The sequence below is a fragment of the Ranitomeya variabilis genome, chromosome 4 (assembly GCF_051348905.1).
Source record: "Ranitomeya variabilis isolate aRanVar5 chromosome 4, aRanVar5.hap1, whole genome shotgun sequence".
NCBI classification, from domain to species: domain Eukaryota; kingdom Metazoa; phylum Chordata; class Amphibia; order Anura; family Dendrobatidae; genus Ranitomeya; species Ranitomeya variabilis.
The window spans coordinates 539490016-539512355 of NC_135235.1; the positions used below are offsets into that span (position 1 = coordinate 539490016).

Genomic DNA, 22340 nt, shown 5'->3' on the forward strand with positions numbered 1-22340 from the left:
CGGATGGACGCTGAACTCACACGTGGGTTCCCCTTCACCCCGTATGAAATAGTAGCGAGCTCTGTTGCTTCACAGAGTCGCAAGATACTCAGAGAGTAATACCCTTACTAGGGCTGTGCTTGCTCTGGAACTCTTCTGTGCTAACCGCACACATGAAGGAACCAGATGCTAAGCCAAGTGGCTAATTGCCCCCACTGACACTAGCTGCCTGCCTGAATGTACAGTCCCAGATCTAGACACACCACATGTAACCAGAGTGGTAGAGTATCCCCACTGGCATTAGCCATAAACAAATGATACTAGCACATGGCCGTGGGGCCATGCGAACATTTTATAGTTGCAGCTTCTTCAGGACCTTCCTAGTGGACCAATAGGAGCTGCTACAGGACCTGAGCGTGTGACCCGCCGACCTCCAATGAGAGGTCTTCCCTTGGGCATGCTCAGAAAGAGAAAAACAGGACTTAGTCCCAGAAGTGTCTGCTCGCCGCTGACCAGTACTGGCTATAATGGCTGAGCCTGGAAGGGGAGCAGTAACCAAGTGCAGAGTATCTGCCTGAGCCAGACGCTGGAACCGACGTCTCCGCTGAGCAGGCTCGACTGCGACTGGAGAAGAATGGGAGACTGCAGCGGAGGTGGTTCGAGATTCCCCCTGAGCAGCGGCAGGAACTCGATGCCTTATATATATATATATATATATATATATATTACATCCATGTTACCCATCTTTGGTTCTTATTTGTGGTGTCTCACTGGTGAATTTTTACAATGTTTTTATTATCTAATAAAGTATTTTTGGCATTTTCTATTTTGTTGCTTTGTTGGATTTTTTTGGTGCTGAATTCTTTGGCATGTAAAGAAGTATAAAAGTCAGAATGAAAGTTATTTTTTTTTAATCAACTTAAAGCCTCAAAAATTGGTTGAAGTCTTGTGCCTTGCCGCCTGTTTCTCGGCATACCAGTTATCACCAATTATTGCAAACTAAGAAAAACATAAAATCCTTTAAAGGGAATCTGTCGCCTCATTTTTCTTATGTAAGCAGCGACTACCGCCATTAGGGGCTTATCTACAGCATTCTGTAAGGCTGTAGATAAGCCCCCAATGAAACATGAAAGATAAGAAAAACAAGTTATATTATACTCACCCAGGGGTGGTCCGGTCAGATGGGCATCGCGGTTTGGGTCTGGCGCCTCCCATCTTCATGCAATGATGTCCTCGTCCTTACTTCCTGTCGCAGCTCCTGTGCAGGCGTACTTTATCTGCCCTCTTGAGGGCAGAGCAAAGTACTGCAGTGCGCAGGCTCTGAGCCTCTCTGAACTTTCCAGGCGTCTGCGCACTGCAGTACCTTGCTCTATATATGAAAAAGTAGGTGACTGGTTCACTTTAATGGAGAGACCTTTGTTTTCCCTTCATCAGATTACATGCATAAGAATTTATTGGAGTGTACATTTACAAGAATCCTTTTTATCCAGAATATAGATTTTCTGTAATTCGCTCTGTGCCAATTCAGCAAAATAGCATATGACTTGTTTTGCTAAAAAGCCTAAAGGCCCCATCTCACATAGCGATTTACCAACGATCACGACCAGCGATATGACCTGGCCGTGATCGTTGGTAAGTCGCTGTGTGGTCGCTGGGGAGCTGTCACACAGACCGCTCTCCCCAGCGACCAACGATCAGGGGAACGACTTCGGCATCGTTGAAATTGTCTTCAACGATGCCGAAGTCCCCCTGCAGCACCCGGGTAACCAGGGTAAACATCGGGTTACTAAGCGCAGGGCCGCGCTTAGTAACCCGATGTTTACCCTGGTTACCAAAAAAAACAAACAGTACATACTCGCCTTTCGGTGTCCAGGTCCCTCGCCGTCTGCTTCCTGCTCTGACTGAGCCGCCGTACAGTGAGAGCACAGCAGTGACGTCAGCGGTGCTGCGCTCTGCTCTCACTGTACGGCCGCACTCAGTCAGAGCAGGAAGCAGACGGCGAGAGACCTGGACACCGAAAGGCGAGTATGTACTGTTTGTTTTTTTTTGGTAACCAGGGTAAACATCGGGTTACTAAGCGCGGCCCTGCGCTTAGTAACCCGATGTTTACCCTGGTTACCAGTGAAGACATCGCTGGATCCGTGTCACACACACCGATTCAGCGATGTCAGCGGGACCTCAATGACCAAAAAAAGGTCCAGGCCATTCCGACACGACCAGCGATCTCACAGCAGGGGCCTGATCGCTGGTACGTGTCACACATAGCGAGATCGCTACTGAGGTCGCTGTTGCATCACAAAACTAGTGACTCAGCAGCGATCTCGCTATGTGAGACGGGGCCTTAATACTCACATCACTTCTCTGGCCACCTCTGCTGTTTGTTGTACTTCATTTGGTCCTTGGAGTCTCTCATCACCACCGCCGTACTTGCATGTTAGAGATATTAGAAGACCTACTGTCTCCTTCCCCGTAATCCTGTAGAATGTAAGCCCACAAGGGCAGGGTCCTCTTCCCTCTGTACCAGACTGTCATTGTTAGTTTGTTTAGTGTAAGGCTACTTTCACACTAGCATTAACTGCAATCTGTCACAATGCGTCGTTTTGCAGAAAAAACGCATCCTGCAAAAGTGCTTGCAGGATGCGTTTTTTCTCCATTGACCAACATTAGCGACGCATTGTGACGGATTGCCACACGTCACAACCGTCGCGCGACGGTTGCGCCGTGTTGTGGCGGACCGTCGGCCGCAAAAATCGTTGCATGTAACGTTTTTTTGCTCCCGACGGTCCGCTTTTTCCGACCGCGCATGCACGGCCGGAACTACGCCCCCACCTCCCCGCACTTCCCCGCACCTCACAATGGGGCAGCGGATGCGCTGGAAAAATGCATCCGCTGCCCCCGTTGTGCGGCGGAGACAACGCTAGCGTCGGTAACCTCGGCCCGATGCACTGCAACGGGCCGAGCCCGACGCTAGTGTGAAAGAAGCCTAAGTGATATTAGTATTTTAATGTAACCCCTTCTCATGTACAGCACCATGGAGTTAATTGTGCTATATAAATAAATAAAAATAATAACTAGATGGGTATTTCCTGAAGGAACTACAGATAGTGCTTTGGAATGGTGCCCGGGCTGCCCCTGCAAGACTTTCACACTTGGGTGCCCCTCAGGCGCTGGTTTGGTAGTTGTAGCCCCTCAGGGTTGAGGCTTGGTGGGCCGGGTCACTCTGGGTCCGATTTGGTGGGCCGTATCACTCTGGGTCCGATTTGGTGGGCCGGGTCACTCTGGGTCCGATTTGGTGGCCCGGGTCACTCTGGGTCCGATTTGGTGGCCCGGGGCACTCTGGGTCCGATTTGGTGGCCCGGGGCACTCTGGGTCCGATTTGGTGGCCCGGGGCACTCTGGGTCCGATTTGGTGGCCCGGGGCACTCTGGGTCCGATTTGGTGGCCCGGGGCACTCTGGGTCCGATTTGGTGGCCCGGGTCACTCTGGGTCCGATTTGGTGGCCCGGGTCACTCTGGGCCCGATTTGGTGGCCCGGGTCACTCTGGGCCCGATTTGGTGGCCCGGGTCACTCTGGGCCCGATTTGGTGGCCCGGGTCACTCTGGGTCCGATTTGGTGGCCCGGGTCACTCTGGGTCCGATTTGGTGGCCCGGGTCACTCTGGGTCCGATTTGGTGGCCCGGGTCACTCTGGGTCCGATTTGGTGGCCCGGGTCACTCTGGGTCCGATTTGGTGGCCCGGGTCACTCTGGGTCCGATTTGGTGGCCCGGGTCACTCTGGGTCCGATTTGGTGGCCCGGGTCACTCTGGGTCCGATTTGGTGGCCCGGGTCACTCTGGGTCCGATTTGGTGGCCCGGGTCACTCTGGGTCCGATTTGGTGGCCCGGGTCACTCTGGGTCCGATTTGGCGGGCGGCGCCACTCTGGGTCCGATTTGGCGGGCGGCGCCACTCTGGGTCCGATTTGGCGGGCGGCGCCACACTGGGTCCGATTTGGCGGGCGGCGCCACACTGGGTCCGATTTGGCGGGCGGCGCCACTCTGGGTCCGATTTGGCGGGCGGTGCCACTCTGGGTCCGATTTGGCGGGCGGCGCCACTCTGGGTCCGATTTGGCGGGCGGCGCCACTCTGGGTCCGATTTGGCGGGCGGCGCCACTCTGGGTCAGATATGGCGGGCGGCGCCACACTGGGTCCGATTTGGCGGGCGGCGCCACTCTGGGTCCGATTTGGCGGGCGGCGCCACTCTGGGTCCGATTTGGTGAGCGGGGCAATAATTATAATAAGACTACAGATAGTGCTTTGAAATTGTGCTGTGCTATCACTTTAAGAGCTGATATTATCTGGCAAAACTGTGCTGGTGTGGTCATGTACAGTTCGCAGGCGTTGGCATAGTAACTGGGCCTGACTGCGCATATCAATGAGCTAATCAGCCAGGTGGCAGGTACATTTCAAATTGCCTCAGAAACCCGGCCATTATAACCTATGGGAAAATTTCCCTATTGAAATGCATTACAATGAGGGGAAAAAACATTTTCAAACGCAAATAGCGCCAAAACTACAAATCCGATCGACACGAAAAATACTTAGCACACCTCTTGGGGACGCTGGCTTCGAAATGACACCTCACTGGAGTCTGTGAGTGAAGCGGTTCGGGCCGCATTACGTGCGGACTGAATAATAATAATAAGAACTAGATGGGTATTTCCTGAAGGAACTACAGATAGTGCTTTGGAATGGTGCCCGGGCTGCCCCTGCAAGACGTTCACACTTGGGTGCCCCTCAGGCGCTGGTTTGGTAGTTGTAGCCCCTCAGGGTTGAGGCCACTCCAGGTCCGATTTGGTGGGCAGGGTCACTCTGGGTCCGATTTGGTGGGCGGGGCACCTCACGACCGATTTGGTGGGCGGGGTCACTCAGGGTCCGATTTGGTGGGCGGGGCCACTCTGGGTCCGATTTGGTGGGTGGGGCCCCTCAGGGGCCGATTTGGTGGGCGGGGCCCCTCAGGGGCCGATTTGGTGGGCGGGGCCACTCTGGGTTTGATTTGGTTTGCAGGGCCACTCTGGGTCCGATTTGGTGAGTGGGGCCCCTCAGGGGCCGATTTGGTGGGCGGGGCCCCTCAGGGGCCGATTTGGTGGGTGGGGCCCCTCAGGGGCCGATTTGGTGGGCGGGGCCACTCTGGGTCCGATTTGGTTTTCAGGGCCACTCTGGGTCCGATTTGGTGGGCGGGGCCCCTCAGGGGCCGTTTGGTGGGCGGGGCCCCTCAGGAGCTGATTTGGTGGGTGCGGCCCCTCAGGGGCCGATTTGGTGGTCGGCGCCCCTCAGGGGCCGATTTGGTGGGTGGGGCCACTCTGGGCCCGATTTGGTGGGCGGGGCACCTCAGGGGCCGATTTGGTGGGCGGGGCCCCTCAAGGGCCGATTTGGTGGGCGGGGCCCCTCACAGGCTGATTTGGTGGGAGGGGCCACTGTCATGGTTCTCAATGGCAAGAGAACGTAGTAAAGCATACAAAAAGGACTAGCTCTTGGAAGATGGGAACTCGAGCTGACTGTGAGCTAAACCTACCGCACAAATAACAGTGGCCGGGTAGCGTGCCTACGTTTTATCCCTAGACGCCCAGCGCCAGCCGGAGAACTGACTGACCCTAGCAGAGGAAAATACAGACCTGGCTTACCTCTAGAGAAATTTTCCCCAAAAGGCAGACAGTAGCCCCCACATATATTGTCGGTGATTTCAGAGGAAATTGACATACGAAGTATGAAGATAGGTTTAGCAAATTGAGGTCCGCTTACTAGATAGTAGGAAGACAGAAAAGGGAACTTCACAGTCAGCTGAAAACCCTTTCAAAACACCATCCTGGAATTACTTTAAGACTCTAATATCAACTCATGACACCAGAGTGGCAATTCCAGCTCACAAGAGCTTCCAGCCTCAGAAATAAACAATCACAGAGAACTGGAACAAAAATGCAAAACAAACTTAGGACTACAAGTCCAACTTAGCTGATAGTAGTCTAGGAGCAGGAACATGCAACAGAAAGGCTTCTGGCAACATTGTTGGCCGGCATAGAAATGACTGAGGAGCAAGGCTAAATAGACAACTCCCACATCCTGATAGAAACAGGTGAACAGAGGCGATGAAGCACACAAGTTCAGTACCACCAGTGACCACCGGGGGAGCCCAGAAACCAAATTCACAACAGGCCACTCTGGGTCCGATTTGGTGGGCGAAGCACCTCAGGGGCCGATTTGGTGGGCGGGGCCCCTCAGGGGACCATTTGGTGGGCGGGGCCCCTCTGGGTCCAATTTGGTGGGCGGGGCCCCTCTGGGTCCAATTTGGTGGGAGAGGCCACTCTGGGTCCAATTTGGTGGGCGGGGCCACTCTGGGTACAATTTGGTGGGCGGGGCCACTCTGGGTACAATTTGGTGGGCGGGGCCACTCTGGGTCCGATTTGGTGGGAGAGGCCACTCTGGGTCCAATTTGGTGGGCGGGGCCACTCTGGGTACAATTTGGTGGGCGGGGCCACTCTGGGTACAATTTGGTGGCCCGGGTCACTCTGGGTCCGATTTGGTGGCCCGGGTCACTCTGGGTCCAATTTGGTGGCCCGGGTCACTCTGGGTCCGATTTGGTGGCCCGGGTCACTCTGGGTCCGATTTGGCGGGCGGCGCCACTCTGGGTCCGATTTGGCGGGCGGCGCCACTCTGGGTCCGATTTGGCAAGAGGGGGCACTCTGGGTCCGACTTGGCGGGCGGCGCCACCCTGGGTCCGATTTGGCGGGCGGCGCCACTCTGGGTCCGATTTGGCGGGCGGCGCCACTCTGGGTCCGATTTGGCGGGCGGCGCCACTCTGGGTCCGATTTGGCAAGAGGGGGCACTCTGGTCCGATTTGGTGGGCTGGGTCCGATTTGGTGAGCGGGGCAATAATTATAAGACTACAGATAGTGTTTTGGAATTGTGCTCTACTGTCACTTTAAGAGCGGACATTATCTGACAAAACTTGTGACCTGGTAGGCTGATGTAGAGTTTATAGGCGTTGGCATAGTAACTGGGTCTCACTGCGCATATCAATGAGGTAATCAGCCAGGTGGCAGTTATTTTTAGAAATTGCCTCAGAAATCAGGCCCATTATAAACGTATTGGAAAATTTCCCTATTGAAACGCATTGAGACACTTTTTTCAAACGCAAATTGCGCCTAAACTACAAATCCGATCGACACGAAAAATACTTAGCACACCTCTCAGGGACGCTGGCTTCGAAATGACACCTCACTGGAGTCTGTGAGTTTAGCGGTTCGGGCCGCATTACGTGCGGACTGAATAATAAGAAGAATAATAAGAAGAAGTTTACCACGGTGGAATAACAGTATAGTGCTTTGTTCCAAAGCACTATAACTAGATGGGCATTTCCTGAAGGAAATACATGGTGCTTGAACAGCACTGCCAGCTGCCAATGAACCTCAGGAGCAAGTCTGGCATGCAGGGCCCTGCCCCTGGGTATCCAATTTGGCCCCTTGGTAGCCACTTTGATGTGCGGGGCCCCTTGTTAGCAACTTTGGCCCCTTGGTAGAAACTTTGATGTGCGGGGCCCCTTGTTAGCAACTTTGGCCCCTTGGTAGCCATTTTGGCATGCAGGAATCCTTGGTAGCCATTTTGGCATTTAGGAATCCTCTGTAGCCACTTTAATCGGAGGCCGGGGACCCTCGGCCTCCGATTTGGAGGCCGGGGACCCTCAGCCTCCGATTTGGAGGCCGGGGACCCTCAGCCTCCGATTTGGAGGCCGGGGACCCTCGGCCTCCGATTTGGAGGCCGGGGACCCTCGGCCTCCGATTTGGTGGCCGGGGACCCTCGGCCTCCGATTTGGTAGCCGGGGACCCTCGGCCTCCGATTTGGAGGCCGGGGACCCTCGGCCTCCGATTTGGTGGCCGGGGACCCTCGGCCTCCGATTTGGAGGCCGGGGACCCTCGGCCTCCGATTCGGTGGCCGGGGACCCTCGGCCTCCGATTCGGTGGCCGGGGACCCTCGGCCTCCGATTCGGAGGCCGGGGACCCTCGGCCTCCGATTCGGTGGCCGGGGCCGGGGGGGCACTAACTTTTCACACACGGGGCCGGGGGGCACTTACTTTTCACACACGGGGCCGGGGGGCACTTACTTTTCACACACGGGGCCGGGGGGGCACTTACTTTTCACTCACGGGGCCGGGGGGGCACTTACTTTTCACACACGGGGCCGGGGGGGCACTTACTTTTCACACACGGGGCCGGGGGGCACTTACTTTTCACACACGGGGCCGGGGGGCACTTACTTTTCACACACGGGGCCGGGGGGGCACTTACTTTTCACACACGGGGCCGGGGGGGCACTTACTTTTCACACACGGGGCCGGGGGGGCACTTACTTTTCACACACGGGGCCGGGGGGGCACTTACTTTTGACACACGGGGTCGGGGGGCACTTACTTTTCACACACGGGGCCGGGGGGGGGGCACTTACTTTTCACACACGGGACGAGAGGGTGTCATATTCACTTTATTCTGATGTTTGACTGTGATAAATGATCATGTCCTAAAATGGACACCGTACATTTGCATAGCTGCCATCTTTGGAAGGTCAAGCTGGGGGTAATGGAAAGTTCGCCATTATTTCCTATGGGAAATTTTTTTTTTAAATGCGATTTAAATAAAATCTACATATCGGATCGACTATAAAAGTCATAGCACACCTGTCCCCGCCGAGGCCTTCGAAACGCCACCTGAACGTAGTCTCTGCGCCGAGCGGTTTGGGCCGCATTAATTGCGGAAAACGCGGAGAAGAAGAAGAATAAAATATGAGAAATCGGATTACAATATGTTGCTTGAACCTAGGAGGGTTCAAGCACCATAATAATAATAAGAAGAAGTTTACCACGATGGAATAACAGTATAGTGCTTTGTTCCAAAGCACTATAACTAGATGGGTATTTCCTGAAGGAACTACAAATAGTGCTTTGGAATGGTGCCCGGGCTGCCCCTGCAAGACTTTCACACTTGGGTGCCCCTCAGGCGCTGGTTTGGTAGTTGTAGCCCCTCAGGGTTGAGGCTTGGTGGGCCGGGTCACTCTGGGTCCGATTTGGTGGGCCGGGTCACTCTGGGTTCGATTTGGTGGGCCGGGTCACTCTGGGTCCGATTTGGTGGCCCGGGTCACTCTGGGTCCGATTTGGTGGCCCGGGTCACTCTGGGTCCGATTTGGTGGCCCGGGTCACTCTGGGCCCGATTTGGTGGCCCGGGTCACTCTGGGCCCGATTTGGTGGCCCGGGTCACTCTGGGCCCGATTTGGTGGCCCGGGTCACTCTGGGCCCGATTTGGTGGCCCGGGTCACTCTGGGCCCGATTTGGTGGCCCGGGTCACTCTGGGTCCGATTTGGTGGCCCGGGTCACTCTGGGTCCGATTTGGTGGCCCGGGTCACTCTGGGTCCGATTCGGTGGCCCGGGTCACTCTGGGTCCGATTCGGTGGGCCGGGTCACTCTGGATCCGATTCGGTGGGCCGGGTCACTCTGGGTCCGATTTGGTGGGCCGGGTCACTCTGGGTCCGATTTGGTGGGTCGGGCCACTGTGGGTCCGATTTGGTGGGCCGGGCCACTCTGGGTCCGATTTGGTGGGCCGGGCCACTCCGGGTCCGATTTGGCGGGCGGCGCCACTCCGGGTCCGATTTGGCGGGCGGCGCCACTCCGGGTCCGATTTGGCGGGCGGCGCCACTCCGGGTCCGATTTGGCGGGCGGCGCCACTCCGGGTCCGATTTGGCGGGCGGCGCCACTCCGGGTCCGATCTGGCGGGCGGCGCCACTCCGGGTCCGATTTGGCGGGCGGCGCCACTCTGGGTCCGATTTGGCGGGCGGCGCCACTCTGGGTCCGATTTGGCGGGCGGCGCCACTCTGGGTCCGATTTGGCGGGCGGCGCCACTCTGGGTCCGATTTGGTGAGCGGGGCAATAATTATAATAAGACTACAGATAGTGCTTTGAAATTGTGCTGTGCTATCACTTTAAGAGCTGATATTATCTGGCAAAACTGTGCTGGTGTGGTCATGTACAGTTCGCAGGCGTTGGCATAGTAACTGGGCCTGACTGCGCATATCAATGAGCTAATCAGCCAGGTGGCAAGTGGCAGGTACATTTCAAATTGCCTCAGAAACCCGGCCATTATAACCTATGGGAAAATTTCTCTATTGAAATGCATTACAATGAGGGGAAAAAACATTTTCAAACGCAAATTGCGCCAAAACTACAAATCCGATCGACACGAAAAATACTTAGCACACCTCTTGGGGACGCTGGCTTCGAAATGACACCTCAATGGAGTCTGTGAGTGAAGCGGTTCGGGCCGCATTACGTGCGGACTGAATAATAATAATAAGAACTAGATGGGTATTTCCTGAAGGAACTACAGATAGTGCTTTGGAATGGTGCCCGGGCTGCCCCTGCAAGACTTTCACACTTGGGTGCCCCTCAGGCGCTGGTTTGGTAGTTGTAGCCCCTCAGGGTTGAGGCCACTCTGGGTCCGATTTGGCGGGCGGCGCCACACTGGGTCCGATTTGGCGGGCGGCGCCTCTCTGGGTCCGATTTGGCGGGCGGCGCCACTCTGGGTCCGATTTGGCGGGCGGAGCCACTCTGGGTCCGATTTGGTGGGCGGCGCCACTCTGGGTCCGATTTGGCGGGCGGCGCCACTCTGGGTCCGATTTGGCGGGCGGCGCCACTCTGGGTCCGATTTGGCGTTCGGCGCCACCCTGGGTCCGATTTGGCGGGCGGCGCCACTCTGGGTCCGATTTGGCGGGCGGCGCCACTCTGGGTCCGATTTGGCGGGCGGCGCCACTCTGGGTCCGATTTGGCGGGCGGCGCCACTCTGGGTCCGATTTGGTGGGCGGCGCCACTCTGGGTCCGATTTGGCGGGCGGCGCCACTCTGGGTCCGATTTGGCGGGCGGCGCCACTCTGGGTCCGATTCGGTGAGCGGGGCTAATAATTATAATAACACTACAGATAGTGCTTTGAAATTGTGCTGTGCTATCACTTTAAGAGCTGATATTATCTGGCAAAACTGTGCTGGTGTGGTCATGTACAGTTCGCAGGCGTTGGCATAGTAACTGGGCCTGACTGCGCATATCAATGAGCTAATCAGCCAGGTGGCAGGTGGCAGGTACATTTCAAATTGCCTCAGAAACCCGGCCATTATAACCTATGGGAAAATTTCCCTATTGAAATGCATTACAATGAGGGGAAAAAACATTTTCAAACGCAAATTGCGCCAAAACTACAAATCCGATCGACACGAAAAATACTTAGCACACCTCTTGGGGACGCTGGCTTCGAAATGACACCTCACTGGAGTCCTTGAGTGAAGCGGTTCGGGCCGCATTACGTGCGGACTGAATAATAATAAGAATAAGAATAAGAAGAAGTTATCCACGATGGAATAACAGTATAGTGCTTTGTCACTCTGGGTCCGATTTGGTGGCCCGGGTCACTCTGGGTCCGATTTGGTGGCCCGGGTCACTCTGGGTCCGATTTGGTGGCCCGGGTCACTCTGGGTCCGATTTGGTGGCCAGGGTCACTCTGGGTCCGATTTGGTGGCCAGGGTCACTCTGGGTCCGATTTGGTGGCCAGGGTCACTCTGGGTCCGATTTGGTGGCCAGGGTCACTCTGGGTCCGATTTGGTGGCCAGGGTCACTCTGGGTCCGATTTGGTGGCCCGGGTCACTCTGGGTCCGATTTGGTGGCCCGGGTCACTCTGGGTCCGATTTGGTGGCCCGGGTCACTCTGGGTCCGATTTGGTGGCCCGGGTCACTCTGGGTCCGATTTGGTGGCCCGGGTCACTCTGGGTCCGATTTGGTGGCCCGGGTCACTCTGGGTCCGATTTGGTGGCCCGGGTCACTCTGGGTCCGATTTGGTGGCCCGGGTCACTCTGGGTCCGATTTGGTGGCCCGGGTCACTCTGGGTCCGATTTGGTGGCCCGGGTCACTCTGGGTCCGATTTGGTGGCCCGGGTCACTCTGGGTCCGATTTGGTGGCCCGGGTCACTCTGGGTCCGATTTGGTGGCCCGGGTCACTCTGGGTCCGATTTGGTGGCCCGGGTCACTCTGGGTCCGATTTGGTGGCCCGGGTCACTCTGGGTCCGATTTGGTGGCCCGGGTCACTCTGGGTCCGATTTGGTGGCCCGGGTCACTCTGGGTCCGATTTGGTGGCCCGGGTCACTCTGGGTCCGATTTGGTGGGCCGGGTCACTCTGGGTCCGATTTGGTGGGCCGGGTCACTCTGGGTCCGATTTGGTGGGCCGGGTCACTCTGGGTCCGATTTGGTGGCCCGGGTCACTCTGGGTCCGACTTGGTGGCCCGGGACACTCTGGGTCCGACTTGGTGGCCCGGGTCACTCTGGGTCCGACTTGGTGGCCCGGGTCACTCTGGGTCCGACTTGGTGGCCCGGGTCACTCTGGGTCCGACTTGGTGGCCCGGGTCACTCTGGGTCCGACTTGGTGGCCCGGGTCACTCTGGGTCCGACTTGGTGGGCCGGGTCACTCTGGGTCCGACTTGGTGGGCCGGGTCACTCTAGGTCCGACTTGGTGGGCCGGGTCACTCTGGGTCCGATTTGGTGGCCCGGGTCACTCTGGGTCCGATTTGGTGGGCAGGGGGCACTTACTTTTGCACACGGGGCCGGGGCGCACTTACTTTTGCACACGGGGCCGGGGGGGCACTTACTTTTGCACACGGGTCCGGGGGGGCACTTACTTTTCACACACGGGGCCGTGGGGGCACTTACTTTTCACACACGGGGCCGGGGGCGCACTTACTTTGCACACACGGGGCCGGGGGCGCACTTACTTTTCACACACGGGGCCGGGGGCGCACTTACTTTTCACACACGGGGCCGGGGCGCACTTACTTTTGCACACGGGGCCGGGGGCGCACTTACTTTTGCACACGGGGCCGGGGGCGCACTTACTTTTGCACACGGGGCCGGGGGCGCACTTACTTTTGCACACGGGCCGGGGGCGCACTTACTTTTGCACACGGGGCGCACTTACTTTTGCACACGGGGCGCACTTACTTTTGCACACGGGGCCAGGGGCGCACTTACTTTTGCACACGGGGCCGGGGGCGCACTTACTTTTGCACACGGGGCCGGGGGGCACTTACTTTTCACACACGGGGCCGGGGGGGCACTTACTTTTCACACACGGGGCCGGGGGGGCACTTACTTTTCACACACGGGGCTGGGGGGCACTTTTCACACACGGGGCCGGGGGGGCACTTACTTTTCACACACGGGGCCGGGGGGGCACTTACTTTTCACACACGGGGCCGGGGGGGCACTTACTTTTCACATACTCTGCGCTGTATGCTGCGGGGCTCTGCGCTGTATGCTGCGGGGCTCTGCGCTGTATGCTAAGCGGCTCTGTGCTGTATGCTGCGCGGCTCTGCGCTGTATACTGCGGGGCTCTGTGCTGTATGCTGTGGGTCTCTGCGCTGTATGCTGCGTGGCTCTGCGCTGTATGCTGCGCGGCAACGCGCTGTATGCTGCGAGGCACTGCACTGCACTGCACTGTATAATGCAGTATACAGCGCAGAGCCGCGCAGCATACAGCGCAGAGCCCTGCAGCATACAGCGCAGAGCCACGCAGTATACAGCGCAGAGCCGCGCATTATACAGTGCAGTGCCCCGCAGCATGCAGCGCGTTGCCGCGCAGCATACAGCGCAGAGCCACGCAGCATACAGCGCAGAGCCCCGCAGCATACAGCGCAGGGCCCCGCAGCATACAGCTCAGAGCCCCGCAGTATACAGCGCAGAGCCGCGCAGCATACAGCGCAGAGCCGTGCAGCATACAGCACAGAGCCACGCAGTATATAGCGCTATATACTGCGTGGCTCTGTGCTGTATGCTGCACGGCTCTGCGCTGTATGCTGCGCGGCTCTGCGCTGTATACTGCGGGGCTCTGAGCTGTATGCTGCGGGGCCCTGCGCTGTATGCTGCGGGGCTCTGCGCTGTATGCTGCGTGGCTCTGCGCTGTATGCTGCGCGGCAACGCGCTGCATGCTGCGGGGCACTGCACTGTATAATGCGCGGCTCTGCGCTGTATACTGCGTGGCTCTGCGCTGTATGCTGCAGGGCTCTGCGCTGTATGCTGCGCGGCTCTGCGCTGTATACTGCGGGGCTCTGAGCTGTATGCTGCGGGGCTCTGCGCTGTATGCTGCGCGGCTCTGCACTGTATGCTGCGCGGCTCTGCGCTGTATGCTGCGCGGCTCTGCGCTGTATACTGCGCAGCTCTGCGCTGTATACTGCGGGGCTCTGCGCTGTATACTGCGGGGCTCTGCGCTGTATGCTGCGGGGCTCTGCGCTGTATGCTGCGGGGCTCTGCGCTGTATGCTGCGGGGCTCCGCGCTGTATGCTGCGTGGCTCCGCGCTGTATGCTGCGTTGCTCCGCGCTGTATAATGCACGGCTCTGAGCTGTATACTGCGCGGCTCTGCGCTGTATGCTGCGGGGCTCTGCGCTGTATGCTGCGGGGCTCTGCGCTGTATGCTGCGGGGCCCTGCGCTGTATGCTGCGGGGCTCTGCGCTGTATGCTGCGTGGCTCTGCGCTGTATGCTGCGCGGCAGCGCGCTGCATGCTGCGGGGCACTGCACTGTATAATGCGCGGCTCTGCGCTGTATACTGCGTGGCTCTGCGCTGTATGCTGCAGGGCTCTGTGCTGTATGCTGCGCGGCTCTGCGCTGTATACTGCGGGGCTCTGAGCTGTATGCTGCGGGGCTCTGCGCTGTATGCTGCGCGGCTCTGCACTGTATGCTGCGCGGCTCTGCGCTGTATGCTGCACGGCTCTGCGCTGTATACTGCGCAGCTCTGCGCTGTATACTGCGGGGCTCTGCGCTGTATACTGCGGGGCTCTGCGCTGTATGCTGCGGGGCTCTGCGCTGTATGCTGCGCGGCTCTGCGCTGTATGCTGCACGGTTCTGCGCTGTATACTGCGCAGCTCTGCGCTGTATACTGCGGGGCTCTGCGCTGTATACTGCGGGGCTCTGCGCTGTATGCTGCGGGGCTCTGCGCTGTATGCTGCGGGGCTCTGCGCTGTATGCTGCGGGGCTCTGCGCTGTATGCTGCGGGGCTCCGCGCTGTATGCTGCGGGGCTCCGCGCTGTATGCTGCGCTGCTCCGCGCTGTATAATGCACGGCTCTGAGCTGTATACTGCGCGGCTCTGCGCTGTATGCTGCGGGGCTCTGCGCTGTATGCTGCGGGGCTCTGCGCTGTATGCTGCGGGGCTCTGCGCTGTATGCTGCGCGGTTCTGCGCTGTATGCTGCGCGGCTCTGCGCTGTATGCTGCGCGGCTCCGTGCTGTATAATGCGCAGCTCTGCGCTGTATGCTGCGCGGCTCTGCGCTGTATGCTGCGCGGTTCTGCGCTGTATACTGCGGGGCTCTGCGCTGTATGCTGCGCGGCTCCGTGCTGTATAATGCCCGGCTCTGCGCTGTATACTGCGCGGCTCTGCGCTGTATACTGTAATAATAATAAGACTACAGATAGTCCTTTGAAATTGTGCTGTACTGTCACTTTAAGAGCTGATATTATCTGACAAAACTGTGACCTGGTGGAGTTGGTAGGCGTTGGCATAGTAACTGTGTCTGACTGCGCATATCAATGAGCTAATCAGCCAGGTGGCAGTTTGCAGTTATTTTTAGAAATTGCCTCAGAAACCAGCCCATTTTAAACGTATAGGAAAATTTCCCTATTGAAATGCATTGAAACAATGCTTTCCAATGAGGGGGAAAGAATTTTCAAATGCAAATTGCGCCAAAACTACAAATCCGATCGACATGAAAAATACTTAGCACACCTCTCGTGGACGCTGGCTTCAAAATGACACCTCACTGGAGTCTGTGCGTTTTACGGTTTGGGCCGCATTAATTGCGGAAAAAAAGCCTAATAATAATAATAATAAGAAGAACTAGATGGGCATTTCCTGAAGGAAATACATGGTGCTTGAACAGCGCTGCCAGCTTTACAGCAGCACTTTTCACACATGGGACTGGGGGGCGCGCTTACTTATGCACCCGGGGCCGGGGGCGCACTTACTTTTGCACCCGGGGGCGCACTTACTTTTGCACCCGGGGGCGCACTTACTTTTGCACCCGGGGGCGCACTTACTTTTGCACACGGGGGCGCACTTACTTTTGCACACGGGGCCGGGGGCGCACTTACTTTTCACACACGGGACGAGAGGGTGTCATAGTCAGTTTATTCTGATGTTTGACTTTGATAAATGATCATGTCCTAAAATGGATACCGTACATTTGCATAGCTGCCATCTTTGGAAGGTCAAGTTGGGGGTAATGGAAAGTTCGCCATTATTTCCTATGGGAAATTTTTTTTAAAAAATGCGATTTAAATAAAATCTACATATCGGATCGACTATAAAAGTCATAGCACACCTGTCCCCACCGAGGCCTTCGAAACGCCGCCTGAACGGGGTCTCTGCGCCGAGCGGTTCGGGCCGCATTAATTGCGGAAAACGCGGAGAAGAAGAAGAATAATAATAACTAGATGGGCATTTCCTGAAGGAAATACATGGTGCTTGAACAGCGCTGCCAGCTTTACAGCAGCACTTTTCACACCCGGGACCGGGGGGCCACTTACTTTTCCACACCCAGGACCAGGGGGGCACTTACTTTTGCACACGGGGCCGGGGGCACACTTACTTTTGCACACGGGGCCGGGGGCTCACTTACTTTTGCACACGGGGCTGGGGGCGCACTTACTTTTGCACACGGGGCCGGGGGCGCACTTACTTTTGCACACGGGGCCGGGGGCGCACTTACTTTTGCACACGGGGCCGGGGGCGCACTTACTTTTGCACACGGGGCCGGGGGCGCACTTACTTTTGCACACGGGCCGGGGGCGCACTTACTTTTGCACACGGGGCCGGGGGCGCACTTACTTTTGCACACGGGGCCGGGGGCGCACTTACTTTTGCACACGGGGCCGGGGGCGCACTTACTTTTGCACACGGGGCCGGGGGCGCACTTACTTTTGCACACGGGGCCGGGGGCGCACTTACTTTTGCACACGGGGCCGGGGGCGCACTTACTTTTGCACACGGGGCCGGGGGCGCACTTACCTTTGCACACGGGGCCGGGGGCGCACTTACTTTTGCACACGGGGCCGGGGGCGCACTTAATTTTGCACACGGGGTCAGGGGCGCACTTACTTTTGCACCCGGGGGCGCACTTACTTTTGGGGCCGCACTTTCTTTTGGTGGGTGGGGCTCCTCGGCCTCCGATTTGGTTGGTGGGGCCCCTCGTCCTCCGATTTGGTGGGTGGGGACCCTCGGCCTCCGATTTGGTGGGCGGGGACCGGCCTCCGATTTGGTGAGCGGGGATGCTTGGCCTCCGATTTGGTGGGCGGGGCCCCTCGGCCTCCGATGTGGTGGGCGGGGCCCCTCGGCCTCCGCTTTGGTGGGCGGGGCCGCTCGGCCTCCGATTTGGTGGGCGGGGCCCCTCGGCCTCCGATTTGGTGGGCGGGGCCCCTCGGCCTCCGATTTGGCGGGCAGGGAAACTCGGCCTCCGATTTGGCGGGCGGGGACCCTCGGCCTCCGATTTGGCGGGCGGGGTCCCTCGGCCTCCGATTTCGTGGGCGGGGCCGCTCGGCCTTCGATTTGGTGGGCGGGGACCCTCGGCCTCCGATTTGGTGGGCGGGGACCCTCGGCCTCCGATTTGGTGGGCGGGGACCCTCGGCCTCCGATTTGGTGGGCGGGGACCCTCGGCCTCCGATTTGGTGGGCGGGGACCCTCGGCCTCCGATTTGGTGGGCGGGGACCCTCGGCCTCCGATTTGGTGGGCGGGGACCCTCGGCCTCCGATTTGGTGGGCGGGGACCCTCGGCCTCCGATATGGTGGGCGGGGACCCTCGGCCTCCGATATGGTGGGCGGGGACTGTCGGCCTCCGATTTGGTGGGTGCGAACCTTCGGCCTCCGATTTGGTGGGCGGGGACCCTCGGCCTCCGATTTGGAGGCCGGGGACCCTCGGCCTCCGATTCGGTGGCCGGGGACCCTCGGCCTCCGATTTGGAGGCCGGGGACCCTCGGCCTCCGATTCGGTGGCCGGGGACCCTCGGCCTCCGATTTGGTGGGCGGGGCCGGGGGGCACTTACTTTTCACACACGGGGCCGGGGGGGCACTTACTTTTCACACACGGGGCCGGGGGGCACTTACTTTTCACACACGGGGCCGGGGGGCAGTTACTTTTCACACACGGGGCCGGGGGGCACTTACTTTTCACACACGGGGCCGGGGGGGCACTTACTTTTCACACACGGGGCCGGGGGGGCACTTACTTTTCACACACGGGGCCGGGGGGCAGTTACTTTTCACACACGGGGCCGGGGGGCACTTACTTTTCACACACGGGGCCGGGGGGGCACTTACTTTTCACACACGGGGCCGGGGGGGCACTTACTTTTCACACACGGGGCCGGGGGGCACTTACTTTTCACACACGGGGCCGGGGGGGCACTTACTTTTCACACACGGGGCCGGGGGGGCACTTACTTTTCACACACGGGGCCGGGGGGGCACTTACTTTTCACACACGGGGCCGGGGGGCACTTACTTTTGACACACGGGGTCGGGGGGCACTTACTTTTGACACACGGGGCCGGGGGGGCACTTACTTTTCACACACGGGACGAGAGGGTGTCATATTCACTTTATTCTGATGTTTGACTGTGATAAATGATCATGTCCTAAAATGGACACCGTACATTTGCATAGCTGCCATCTTTGGAAGGTCAAGCTGGGGGTAATGGAAAGTTCGCCATTATTTCCTATGGGAAATTTTTTTTTTAAAATGCGATTTAAATAAAATCTACATATCGGATCGACTATAAAAGTCATAGCACACCTGTCCCCACCGAGGCCTTCGAAACGCCGCCTGAACGGGGTCTCTGCGCCGAGCGGTTCGGGCCGCATTAATTGCGGAAAACGCGGAGAAGAAGAAGAATAAAATATAAGAAATCGGATTACAATATGTTGCTTGAACCTAGGAGGTTCAAGCACCATAATAAGAAGTTATCCACGATGGAATAACAGTATAGTGCTTTGTTCCAAAGCACTATAATAATAAAGATGCCAGACAGGTGAGTGTTGTGAAATTGGATTTTGGGCTCCCCCGGTGGCCACTGGTGGAATTGAACTGGTGTGCATCATCCCCTCTGTTCACCTGTTTCCATCAGGATGTGGGAGTCGCTATTTAACCTTGCTCCTCTGTCACTTCCATGCCGGTCAACATTGTAATCAGAAGCCTTTCTGTGCATGTTCCTGCTGCTAGACAACTCCCAGCTAAGTTGGACTTTGTCCTCGTTTGTTTTTGCATTTTGTTCCAGTTCACAGCTGTAGTTTCGTTTCTGTGTCTGGAAAGCTCTTGTGATCTGAAATTGCCACTCTGATGTTATGAGTTAATACTAGAGTCTTAAAGTAATTTCAGGATGGTATTTTGATAGGGTTTTCAGCTGACCATGAAAGTGCCCTTTCTGTCTTCCTGCTATCTAGTAAGCGGACCTCAATTTTGCTAAACCTATTTTCATACTACGTTTGTCATTTCATCTAAAATCACCGCCAATATATGTGGGGGCCTCTGTCTGCCTATCGGGGAAATTTCTCTAGAGGTGAGCCAGGACTATATTTTCCTCTGCCAGGATTAGTTAGTCCTCCGGCCGGCGCTGGGCGTCTAGGGATAAAAAACGTAGGCAACGCTACCCGGCTACTGTTAGTTGTGCGGCAGGTTTAGTTCATGGTCAGTTTAGTTTCCATCCTTCCAAGAGCTAGTACTTATGTTTGCTGGGCTATGTTCTCTTGCCATTGAGAACCATAACAGGTGAGCTGTGAGATATCATTTTTTTCTGCATATTAATGTTTCTTATACTCGGTGGGTATTTCCAGACCCCAATATATAATTAAGGACATGTGCGTGATGTGAGAGTTTACGGTCTCAGAGTGATTGAAGACTTGCAGCCTAAGGTAGGACAACCCCCTGAAATGACTTCAACCTACCTGCTAGAGGAAAACAGATGGTAAGTTGGTAACCAGAGGTGACTAGCAGTGTATCTAACAACAAACTGCAGTATCAGACTTTTTAGGTTACCTACATTGTATAAACTATCCCAAAAACTTTTTTTTTTTTTTTTTTTTTTTGGGGGGGGGGGGGGGACGGGACAGATTCTATTGTTTACAGACAGCCCTTATTCACATTATGTCTTCTGACATGTGGTAAAGTTTTAATACTAGAAGCCAGGACGTCCCGAATAGGGTCACCATGATGTGGTGGGATGGCTTTTACATTTTACTTTTTTTTTTTAATGAAAATTATGTTAGTTATGTACCCTATATTATTTTCAGGCACTATTGCTATGTATTTATTTACTGCAGGATATTTGCTTATTTTATTTTTAACTTGGGTTTTGTCTGTTTAGTGGTCAGTGTTACCATGCACCTGTATGCTGCATGCAACTTATATTCCAGTTCATCTATTAAGGTTTTTGTCTCAGGGTTTTTGCACTCTGCACAAATAAGTGGGTGGTCTCCCTTTATATTCAGCTGGACATTACATTCATATAGATCCCCCGACTAGGTTTCCATTAGCTAGGTCTCATTATTCATTTTACGTCACTTGACATATTGTAAGGTTTTAATACTCAAGGTTAGGACGGTCTGGAATAGTGTCACGTTGACATGGTGGTATGGCTTTTACATCTTATGATCAAAATTATGTTACCTAAGTACCCTATATTTTCAAGCAATTTTGCTATTTATTTATGTACTGCAGAGTATTTTCTTATTTTGCTTTTAATCTTCGGTTTTCTCTTTTTGGACAATGAGTTGGAATTGGAAGAAGTTGTGGCATTTTATAAAGAGTTTTTCACTTTCCAAAATGAAAAAGTAATAGCTTTTTGATAAGGCATCCAAATATGGTCCCTTTAATTAGGAAGGCAAAACAAATGTACTCTACAGTTTTAATGTGAAAACTTAATGGCCTCCCACCTAGAAGTGAAACAAAGAATCCATTTTGGGGGGTCTGCATTTTGGCTAATCACCAAACAATTAGATAATTACAAAGACTTTTTATCAAGTTATCTAAAAATTATCCTCTTTTTCTTGAGACAAAACAATTGCTCTGTTTTAAATGTAAAGAATTTCTGGCTTGTTGTCACAAAACCTTTTTAACTCCTTAGTGACAGAGCCAATTTGGTACTTAATGACCGGGCCAATTTCTACAATTCTGACCACTGTCACTTTATCAGGTTATAACTCTGAAGCACTTTAACGGATCCCACTGATTCTGAGAATGTTTTTTCTTGACATATTGTACTTCATGTTAGTGGTAAAATTTCTTCAATACTACTTGTGTTTATGAAAACACATGAAAAAAACAGAAACATTGCAAAATTTTTAAAAAATGTTGCAATTTTCAAACTTTGAATTTTTATGCCCTTAAATCAGACAGATATGTCACACTAAATAGTAAATAAATTACATTTCCCACATGTCAACTTTACATCAGCACAATTTTGGAACCAATTTATTTTTTGTTAGGAAGTTATAAGGGTTAAAAGTTGACCAGCGATTTCTCATTTTTACAACAAAATTTACAAAACCATTTTTTTTAGATACCATCTCACATTTAAAGTCACTTTGAGGGGTGTTCATGACAGAAAATACCCAAAAGTGACTCCATTCTAAAAACTACACCCCTCAAGGTGCTCAAAACCACATTCAAGAATTTTATTAACCCTTTTCGTGCTTCACAAGAAGTGAAGCAATGTGGAAGGAAAAAATTAACATTTAACTTTTTTTTACAAACATTTTACTTCAGAACCATTTTTTTTTATTTTCACAAGTGTAAAAAGAGAAAATGAACCACAAAATTTGTTAAGCAATTTCTCTTGAATACGACAATACACCAAATGATGGGGTAAACCACTGTTTGGGCGCACGGCAGAGCTTGGAAGAGAAGGAGTGCCGTTTGACTTTTTCAATGCAGAATTGGCTGGAATTGAGATTGGACGCCATGTTGCATTTAGGATGCCCCTAATGTGCCTAAACAGTGGAAACCCCCCACAAGTGACACCATTTTGGAAACTAGACCCCTTAAAGAACTTATCTAAATGTGTGCTGAGCACTATGAACCCCAAAGTGCTTCACAGAAGATTATAACAGAGCAGTGAAGATAAAAAATCATATTTTTTTCCACAAAAATGATGTTTTCACCCCCAAATTTTTACTTTCTCAAGGGTAATAGGAGAAATTGGACCATGAAGGTTGTGTTAGGAGTCGAGTTTCCTCTGCTGCACAGGGGTGATCTCGATCCGTCTCTGCTGCGGTCTCCC

The 22340-nt window shown here is 55.0% G+C and overlaps 1 protein-coding gene across 1 annotated transcript in view; it reads right to left on the reverse strand.

Moving 5' to 3' along the window:
• LOC143765632 (NXPE family member 1-like) overlaps positions 1-22340 on the reverse strand; it is a 302041-nt gene that overhangs the window by 187758 nt on the left and 91943 nt on the right. The gene's annotated exons all lie outside the window — the stretch shown is intronic.